Raw genomic sequence first — 10846 nt, 5'->3', positions numbered from 1 at the left:
TAACTTGTTCTTTTTGTTTTATAAATGTATTTTGCTTATTTCTACAAATATCAACCTGATAAATATGAATACGATTAAACAGTGATTTAAAATACAACTAAACCATGATAATGTTTAGTTTAGATGTTGATGGCTAAGTTTCAGGCATAGTGCAACCAGATTTCTCTAACATCTCACTCACAACGCAAAACGTTGTAAATAAACATTTTCAAACTGTAATTTAACCATATTTTATTAATATTATGTTGATTTAAAGTTTTTGTTATTAAATAATACCTACTAACATCTGACCCCAAATAAAGAGATAATGCAATGTTCACAATCTACAGTTAGATATTCTCCTACTTAGTATCTTTGGGCGTATTTTTACACGCCATACTGATGCAAAGTTCCACACTCTATGGACTAACTTTAAAAAACAAAATATACTTATACATAAATATATATAACATACACATATAATTTCTTAACTAAGCAACTGTTTCTTAAATGATCAGACACTCACCACACTGATGTTAACATCACCATATATTGTCTTTTCTACCATGATTGGAGCAACTATTGTCAAATCAAATCAAATCAAATCAAATCAAGTATATTTGTATAGCGCTTTTCACAATACAGATTGTATCAAAGCAGCTTCACAGTATTAAAATAAAATAATACAACAAAGTTTGTTTCTAGTGGAATTTATTGATTGATAGAATAAAATTAAATATCCCCAAAATATCCCCAACTGAGCGAGCCAAAGGCAACAGTGGCAAGGAACCGAAAAAACTCCATCAAGTGACCTAATGGTGTCCTAAAACTCCATCAGGTGACCTAATGGAGAAAAAAAAAAAAACCTTGGGAGAACCCAGGCTCAGTCGGGGTCCAGTTCTCCTCTGGCATTTATGAACTAGAGGCCGGATTGTAGTTTGAAACTGTGAGATTAACAATATTATATGAATGCCTGGCTGAAAAGATGCGTCTTTAATCTAGTTTTAAACTGGGAGAGCGAGTCCGAGCAACGAACAGTATCAGGAAGGCTATTCCAGAGTTTTGGAGCCAAATGTGAAAATGCTCTCCCTCCTTTGGTTGATCTGGATATCCTAGGTATGACCAAAAGCCTTGAATTTATTGATCTTAAAGAGCGCGATGGATTATAGGGTGATAGAAGATCCGTTAAATAGACTGGAGCTAAGCCGTTTAGGGCTTTATAAGTCAGTAGCAATACCTTATAATTAATACGGAACTTTATAGGTAGCCAATGTAGTGATGATAAAATCGGTGTTATATGATCATATTTTCTTGATCTAGTAAGAACTCTAGCAGCTGCATTTTGGACTAACTGTAGCTTGTTTATTGAGGATGCAGGACAACCGGCTAATAAAGCATTACAGTAATCTAGTCTCGAGGTCATGAATGCATGAACTAACTTTTCTGCATCAGAAACTGATAGCATATTACGTAGCTTAGCAATATTTCTAAGGTGGAAAAAGGCTGTTTTTGTAACATACAAAATATGATTTTCAAAAGACAGGTTACAATCGAGTATAACACCCAGGTCTTTTACTGTAGAGGATAAAGTAACAGGACATCCTACGATGTCAAAGTTGTATTGTGAGAGGTCATTCTTCTGGTTCATTCTTCCCATCATTCTTCTGGTCAATTGTGAAGTTAAGCTGATTAGGGATCTGAATTAATAGCCGTCCGAATGATGTAGAATTATTAGTATTATTATGCTGTCGTTGTAGATGGTTGTTAGGCTGTTGATTTGTCATGTTTCCAGAATGTGTTTGAACGCTCAGCGTTTGAACGTCGCCATCTGTTAAAAAAAATTAACAATTAAATACACAACCAAAACCATGTAAATGTTATAGTAAAGCTTATTGAAGATTGAGAAACATATTGACTACTAACAAAGTAAATTATAAATCTTTTCCTACGTTTGATATTCTTTTTTCTGATTTTTTTCACTATGGACTTGATCCTTTTTAATGCTGTTTTCTCTCCATATTTATTCTGTAGTTCCTCTACTGTGTCTTCCAACCTCCCTGTTGTTCTTCTCCAGCTGTGCTAACTGACAACTGTGCAGCTGTGCGAACAGACACACAGCAGGTTAAACCAGAGCTAAAACAATAGTCTATGTTAGGACAATAGTATCTGATACTAGCTGATAACGGTCATAAAGTGTGAGATAAGGTGCAAGTAGCTAAACTAAACATTTCATATTTGACAGAATACAACGACAAAAATAATCAACTTTTTTCTAATTTCACCATTTTGAACTTAAAATAGGCCTATATAATACATGTGATTTAATGTGAGAGGAGAAGAAATAAATAACAGCCATTTTCATCATATTAATAATGAATGTGTACAATTTAATAAACATATTTACAGTGAGGAAAATAAGTATTTGAACACCCTGCTATTTTGCAAGTTCTCCCACTTAGAAATCATGGAGGGGTCTGAAATTGTCATCGTAGGTGCATGTCCACTGTGAGAGACATAATCTAAAAAAAAAATCCAGAAATCACAATGTATGATTTTTTAACTATTTATTTGTATGATACAGCTGCAAATAAGTATTTGAACACCTGAGAAAATCAATGTTAATATTTGGTACAGTAGCCTTTGGTTGCAATTACAGAGGTCAAACATTTCCTGTAGTTTTTCACCAGGTTTGCACACACTGCAGGAGGGATTTTGGCCCACTCCTCCACACAGATCTTCTCTAGATCAGTCAGGTTTCTGGGCTGTCGCTGAGAAACACGGAGTTTGAGCTCCCTCCAAAGATTCTCTATTGGGTTTAGGTCTGGAGACTGGCTAGGCCACGCCAGAACCTTGATATGCTTCTTACAGAGCCACTCCTTGGTTATCCTGGCTTGGTGCTTCGGGTCATTGTCATGTTGGAAGACCCAGCCTCGACCCATCTTCAATGCTCTAACTGAGGGAAGGAGGTTGTTCCCCAAAATCTTGCAATACATGGCCCCGGTCATCCTCTCCTTAATACAGTGCAGTCGCCCTGTCCCATGTGCAGAAAAACACCCCCAAAGCATGATGCTACCACCCCCATGCTTCACAGTAGGGATGGTGTTCTTGGGATGGTACTCATCATTCTTCTTCCTCCAAACACGTTTAGTGGAATTATGACCAAAAAGTTCTATTTTGGTCTCATCTGACCACATGACTTTCTCCCATGACTCCTCTGGATCATCCAAATGGTCATTGGCAAACTTAAGACGGGCCTTGACATGTGCTGGTTTAAGCAGGGGAACCTTCCGTGCCATGCATGATTTCAAACCATGACGTCTTAGTGTATTACCAACAGTAACCTTGGAAACGGTGGTCCCAGCTCTTTTCAGGTCATTGACCAGCTCCTCCCGTGTAGTTCTGGGCTGATTTCTCACCTTTCTTAGGATCATTGAGACCCCACGAGGTGAGATCTTGCATGGAGCCCCAGTCCGAGGGAGATTGACAGTCATGTTTAGCTTCTTCCATTTTCTAATGATTGCTCCAACAGTGGACCTTTTTTCACCACGCTGCTTGGAAATTTCCCCGTAGCCCTTTCCAGCCTTGTGGAGGTGTACAATTTTGTCTCTAGTGTCTTTGGACAGGTCTTTGGTCTTGGCCATGTTAGTAGTTGGATTCTTACTGATTGTATGGGGTGGACAGGTGTCTTTATGCAGCTAACGACATCAAACAGGTGCATCTAATTTAGGATAATAAATGGAGTGGAGGTGGACATTTTAAAGGCAGACTAACAGGTCTTTGAGGGTCAGAATTCTAGCTGATAGACAGGTGTTCAAATACTTATTTGCAGCTGTATCATACAAATAAATCGTTAAAAAATCATATATTGTGATTTCTGGATATTTTTTTTTAGATTATGTCTCTCACAGTGGACATGCACCTACGATGACAATTTCAGACCCCTCCATGATTTCCAAGTGGGAGAACTTGCAAAATAGCAGGGTGTTCAAATATTTATTTTCCTCACTGTACCTAACATCCATAGCCTTCAGTAAATTAAGGCTAGACAAAGTTCCTTTTTGTGGACAAAGTGAACTTTGCAGCCCTTAAAAGTGTGGGGCTCAAAAATAAGTGTCATTTGGAACTCTTTATAGTTATTTTTATCAAAAAATATGTTGATGATGATTAGTTATGCCAAATGATAGTTTGGCATGCATGGGATTGTGTGTCCATAGTGAGAGAGAAATACTTTTATTATAGAAATACCTATTTTTTATTCTATTCTTTAATCCACAAATAAAATAGGTTTTTATACCTGCTCAAGTACTTCTTGATGAGTTTCTTCTGTATTGAACAGCGAATCTTCTCAGTCAGATCATCGCAAGATCTCATGAATCCTCTCACACTGCTTGTGTTCACGCGCTCCATCGCTGCACTTGTGTGTATGACTCGAACGATTCAAACTTCTCTCTGGCGACATGTAGGACTTGTTGGTTATGCAGGAACTAGTTATTTATGGCTTTCCTGAGGCCAACCTCCGTACATTCTACACACAACAGTGGGGCGGACCCCAGCCTGATAAATATTTCACGCATGCTCTAGCTCTACTAGCCTCAGACTGCTGTGCTACTGCAAAAAGTTGAAAGTCCTGTTTGCCTGAGCCTGTCACAAGCTTCTGACCCAAAAATTAGTTGAAAGTCTTGCCAGCTACATCGTAGAGCAAGACATGATAGCCTGCGGATATTTTCTATTCTGGTTAGACCATCTGTAAATGTCTTTCACTCAAATTTCTTCAATGTATGAAAGTATAATGTTGAAATAAAAATTTCTGAATGAAAAAATGTCTGAGCTCATAAAAATAGTATTATAATAATAATATTTAGAAAAATATTTAAAAGATTAAATATTTGTTTTTTCTGCATTTTATTTACCGTATTCCCGAGGCGGCAACCATTTCCATTCCAGAGTGGACACGCCCTGTGGTCACATTTTTATGTCTTCATCCAGACCCTTCATCAAAAGTGCCTTTTCCCCGCTTCGCAACGTAGCCATCCTACAGCTTTCCGCCCCTGCAACACCCGTTACATCGACCACCAAGGCATCCGTATCAGGCCAAACGGAGGAGCGGGTGGGTTACTTAAACCTGGATATGTCTCACCAGGATATGTCTCACCAGCGCCCTCCGGCTTGTCAGAATCCTGACATGCGTCGGGAACAGGAACGCCTTGACACCTTTCAGAATTGGACTCTTGCACCAGTAGCTCCGGCCGAGCTTGCCAAAGCTGGTTTCTACTACCTAGGCCAGGGCGACAGAGTGGCTTGCTTCAGTTGTGGAGGCCAGCTTAGCAACTGGGAACCGGGAGATCGTGCAGTATCAGAGCACCAGAGGCATTACCCCAACTGCTGCTTCGTTCGAGGTGACTGTGCAGATAATGTACCTTTATCTATCCTTTCCAATGGATCGGCAATGCAACAGTGTGAAGACAGGTTGCTCACATTTGTCTACTGGCCCTCAAGAATAACTGTTCGACCAGACCAATTGGCTAAGGCTGGTTTTTACTATGTTGGTCGTAATGATGATGTGAAGTGCTTTTGTTGCGATGGTGGACTCAGATGTTGGGAGTCTGGTGATGATCCATGGGTAGAACATGCCAAGTGGTTTCCAAGATGTGAATACCTGCTGCAAGAAAAGGGCCAAGTGTTTGTTCATCAGATTCAAGCAAGATTTCCAAGGCTATTTGAGCAGCTATTGACTAATGGAGACAGCGACTCAAGAGAATTTGTGAGAGAACAAGAGAACAATTTTCAATTTTCGTCCAATTTCGAATCTCCCCTTTCTCGCCAAAATTTTAGAGCGAATTGTCGCTACTCAATTGCATTCCCATCTAGCTGCAAATAATCTTTATGAGCCCCTCCAATCAGGATTTCGGAGACTCCACAGCACTGAAACCGCATTAGTTAGGGTCACTAATGACTTGCTAATTGCTTCGGATTCTGGCTGTCTCTCTATTTTAATTCTTCTTGATCTTAGTGCCGCTTTCGACACTGTTGATCATAATGTTTTACTCGCTCGGTTAGAGTCTGTTTTTGGTGTTTCTGATACTGCACTAAGCTGGTTTAAGTCCTATTTTTCTGATAGAAAGCAGTTTGTTGCTATGGGTGGTTGTAGGTCTGTTATTGGTGTAGTGCAATCTGGTGTTCCTCAAGGTTCTATCTTGGGCCCTATACTTTTTAACATATACTTTTATCCTCTGGGTCAACTTTTAAGATCACTTGGTCTCAGTTTTCACTTTTATGCAGATGACACACAGGTTTATATACATTCAAAACCTGACGTTAATGTGGCTGTGTCCTATCTTTCTCTATGTATTTCTGAGATAAAAGAATGGATGTCTAGTAATTTTTTATGTCTGAACAGTGACAAGACGGAAGTAATGCTTGTTGGCTCGCCCCACCAGCTACGTAAGGCTGAGTCTCCAGCTTTAAGTGTAGAAGGTTCTACACTTCAATTTCAAACAAAATTAAAAAATTTGGGAGTAATATTTGATAGTAACCTAACATTTGTTCCTCATGTCCAGAGAACTGTTAAGACATCATTTTTTCATCTAAAAAATATAGCCAAATTGCGTCCCATGTTATCACTTCCTGTGGCAGAAAAGCTAATTAACATCTTTGTATTCTCTAGAATTGATTACTGTAATGCCTTGCTGGCTGGGGTCTCAAAAGCTACCCTTAACAAATTACAGTTAGTACAGAATGCAGCTGCTCGAATTCTATCGGGTAACAGAACTGGGGATCACATTACTCCTGTACTGGAATCCTTACACTGGCTGCCCATCAGATTCCGTGTTGATTTTAAAATTCTGATGCTTACTTATAAGGCCTTGCATGGTCTGACACCTCTTTATATTACTGAACTTCTAACCCCATACACACCAGTACGTGAGCTTCGCTCCTCGGAAGCTGGCCTTTTAATTGTCCTGAATACTAGACTTAAATCCATGGGTGATAGGGCCTTTTCGGCGAATGCTCCAAAACTTTGGAATTCCTTGCCTGTTGAGATTAGGCAAGCTGAATCTCTTAGTGTTTTTAAATCTTCCCTGAAAACTTATTTGTTTAGGGTAGCTTTTATATAACTGTTTATAATTGCTATATTATTGTTATTTATCATATATTTCATTGTTTTATTTTTGCATTGTTTGTTCTATTGTAGGTTTTATATTTTGTGAAGCGCTTTGAGATGCTTTTTAAAGGCGCTATATAAAATAAAGTTTATTATTATTATTATTATTATAACAATCCTGCGGTGAAGTCTGCTTTAGAGATGGGATTTGAGCGTGGCCTGGTGAAGCAAACCGTTCAGAGCAAAATTCTCGCAAGTGGAGAAAATTACAAAACCGTTCAAGAGTTGGTATCTGATTTACTAAGTGCAGAGGAAATGGCATTAGATGGTTTTACTTTTCTTAAGAAACATCATCTTGCCGTGTCACAGCGCCTAAAAAGTGTGCAGAGCTTAATGGACCATCTTCTAGAGGAGAACGTCATCTCACAGAAAGAGTATGACATTATTCGTAACTGCACTACAGTCAAGCAGCAGATAGGGCAGCTCATTGAGTTAGTCCTGTCGAAAGGAAATGCAGCAGCAGAGGTCTTCCGCAACTGGATCAAGAAGAATGATGTCTGCCTGATGAGAGAACTGATGGCCCAGACAAATGAAGCTGCATCCCCGAGTCAAGATCTTTCAGACTTGCCTATGGAGGAACAGTTAAGAAGACTTCAAGAGGAGCGCACATGCAAAGTTTGCATGGATAAGGAAGTGAACATTGTCTTCATCCCCTGTGGTCACCTAGTTGTGTGCAAAGAATGTGCGCCTTCTCTGAGCAAGTGCAAGGATTGGTCAAAGGCGCCGCCCGTACTTTCCTATCATAAAGTGAAGATATTCACCATCCAAGTAACAAACAGTTTTTGGATTTAACTTGATGCATAAAAACAAAGGAGAAGTTTATTATTTTCACTCGATCCAGTGACAAAATCTGATTAAACATGGTGAATTGTTCACCATAATTTCTTTAACAAACATTTAGAAAGTAGTTAGGATGCGTAGGCTTTAAGTTAATTTGACCAACAAGATGTTAAAGTTTAAAGACTGTTGGATTACATTTTTATTAAATGTTTAATTTAGTTTTTCCACTGCAATAGTATCTAAACTGATAAAATTTAGTAGACTGATTTCAGGTGATTTATTGAGTCTCCAGCAAGAGTCTCCATTCCTGCCAGACCTGTTTTCTCTATTGTGTTTTAAATGAGTCAGATCACTTGATTCTCACCTTTCGGAGCCCAGACGTTGAATAGTTAGGTTGAATGACTTTCACTGAGAATCTCACCTTTTGTTCTGCAAATGGCTTTCGGACCCAAATGGCTCTTGGAGCCTTATGCTGATTGAATTAGGATTGGCCAGACCCTCACAGTCTAGGGTGTTACCTTAACCTTTATAATCATTTACATGTTTTGTTTGAATTTGTCTCCACCTCCAAAAGTCCCTCCCCCTTGGAAGGTATATAACTGTAAATGTATAATGTTTGAGTCAGATCATGTTGGAAGTTTCTACAGCCGCGTACAGCAGAGTTCTCAATAAAGAATACTTCTGTTTGAACGCGATCCCAACTGTCTCACTGGTCTCTGCTTCGAACAAAGAAAACTTTACAACAAGACCTTTAGCGTATTGAGTTAAAATTAAAACGTGATAAATATCTCATCATTACCGAATTCAGGGGTGTTTAATAACTTCAATAGCACCGGCTGATTTAAGTTTTTCTTCAAACAAAAGTAATTTCCTGATAAATCTTCGTACATGTGTTTTGTTGTATGCACAGATTTTGAGGGTCGCTTATAGAAAGAGGCATCCTTGTCTTTGTTTCGCGGCATTTTTAAAACATAGAACCAGAGAACAGAGAACCTTGTGCGGCATATCCGCACAAAGGGTTAAAATATACATTTTAGCGCTATTTAAAAACTAGGACGGTATAACAATATAATGTAAATGTCTCACGTATCAAATCAAGATACAAATCAAGCCAATTCATGTGAATACTGTCGTATATGATCAAAGAGAAGACCACTAACATTACAGCTAACTGTAGGAAAGTGTAAAGAAAACGCCATACAATCGCAACCGGCAATACGATAAGTGTTACGCTAGTGATGTTAAACAATTTCAAAACAGGGTGTTTCAGAAGAAATGCAAACAAAATCTTTTAAACAAAGTCTTGTTTCAGAGTCGATATGCTCCGGTGAAAACTATATGAACTTTGATGAGGCCGAGAACAATAGCGCTTTTATTTAACAATTATTTTCAATAATATTGAAAAACGGTTCAATAACAACGTTCAATATAAACAAGAATCCAACTCTAATGTGACTGTGCTTGTTAGATATAATAGTTAGATGATTTATCTAACCATTGAAATTTACGATATGTTAAAACATGTTGGCATTATGCAGAATAAAAAGAAGATCATAAAAAGAAGAACAATTATTAAGACACAACGTCTGTTTTCTGGATCGGGCCTAAAACTCTGGTGTCAAAGTGTGGACGGAATAAAAAATGAATCAACCCTCCTTTCACGTAAAAATACCACGTATCAACCGTAATAATAACAAAATAAGTGTAATAGTTTGACGAGTTTGAAGTGTAATAGGTAACAGAAAAACAGCAATACTTATCTTTGTTTCGTAGACATAGCAGAAAGATTCACTCGCATACTCTCGTGTAGAAGGAGGACCTATAATGTATAGGATACATTCCTATATGAACATTTTTGACCACACTCTGAGACTATGTACTTTTTGCAAACTGTACAAAAACAAGATCAATTACAGACATTCAAAAGCTAAAACTGATCACTATAGTGGCTTTTCTGTATTTGTTTTAAATGTCTCATGATGATGCATTTACTTTTAACCCAGTTGACCTCTAGAACTTACTTTTCGTGTTAATACTTTGTGTGATTCATATTTGTGTGATTGATATCAATTTAGTCAAACTATCACTTAAATTCTTAATCGTCATTTATTTCTATAAACGACTCTCAAAGAAAACGTCTTCACCTAAAACACATACAACATGTGAAACAGTGTCGTCTGCTATCTGAACAAGATGACTAAATCTAGCGGGGTAATAAAACCATAATTTGGAAACTTTTCTTAGCGATTTGGTCTTTTGAATCTTACATGGAAAATACACCCACAGATACACGCAAAGATACTAAGTAGGCTAACTGTACAGTGCGAACATTCCATTTTTTTTAAATAATACATCTCTTTAATTTTGTGTGTTGAAGTGTTAGTAGGCATTAGTTAATAACAAAAACTTTAAATCAACATAATATTAATAAAATATGGTTAAATTACAGTTTGAAAATGTTTATTTACAACGTTTTGCGTTGTGAGTGAGATGTTAGAGAAATCTGGTTGCACTATGCCTGAAACTTAGCCATCAACATCTAAACTAAACATTATCATGGTTTAGTTGTATTTAAATCACTGTTTAATCGTATTCATATTTATCAGGCTGATATTTGTAGAAATAAGCAAAAGAACAAGTTAATGGCCTTGTGTCAGACTTTGTGACACTTAACTTTTTATTCTAACTTTGAAAAGTGTAATACAGTATTTGATTTTTACACATACAGTGTTTTTTCGCCAACTGGCCTACCCCTGAAGTTATGACTTCTGAAGGCCTCTCATGCGCAGATTCGCTCGGTTGAAAAAAATGGTATGTTGTCATTTAACTCATTAAACATTAACTCTTTATTGTGATGCTCCCCAACAGATATTTTATTCTAATATTACTTATTCTAACCCTACCAGTCCACTAATACTCTACTAA

General features: G+C 37.7%; 1 pseudogene across 1 annotated transcript; it reads left to right on the top strand.

Annotated features, from left to right (window-relative positions):
- Nucleotides 1-4951: 4951 nt before the first annotated feature.
- Nucleotides 4952-7887, top strand: LOC311079921 (putative inhibitor of apoptosis; annotated as a pseudogene). Its single transcript has 2 exons — nt 4952-5740; nt 7212-7887. The product of its transcript is annotated as a putative inhibitor of apoptosis (transcript).
- The last annotated feature ends 2959 nt before the right edge of the window (nt 7888-10846 follow it).

The sequence above is a fragment of the Abramis brama genome (genome assembly GCF_963993115.1).
Source record: "Abramis brama genome assembly, chromosome: 3".
NCBI classification, from domain to species: Eukaryota; Metazoa; Chordata; class Actinopteri; order Cypriniformes; family Leuciscidae; genus Abramis; species Abramis brama.
This window is presented reverse-complemented; position numbering and strand designations above follow the sequence as displayed.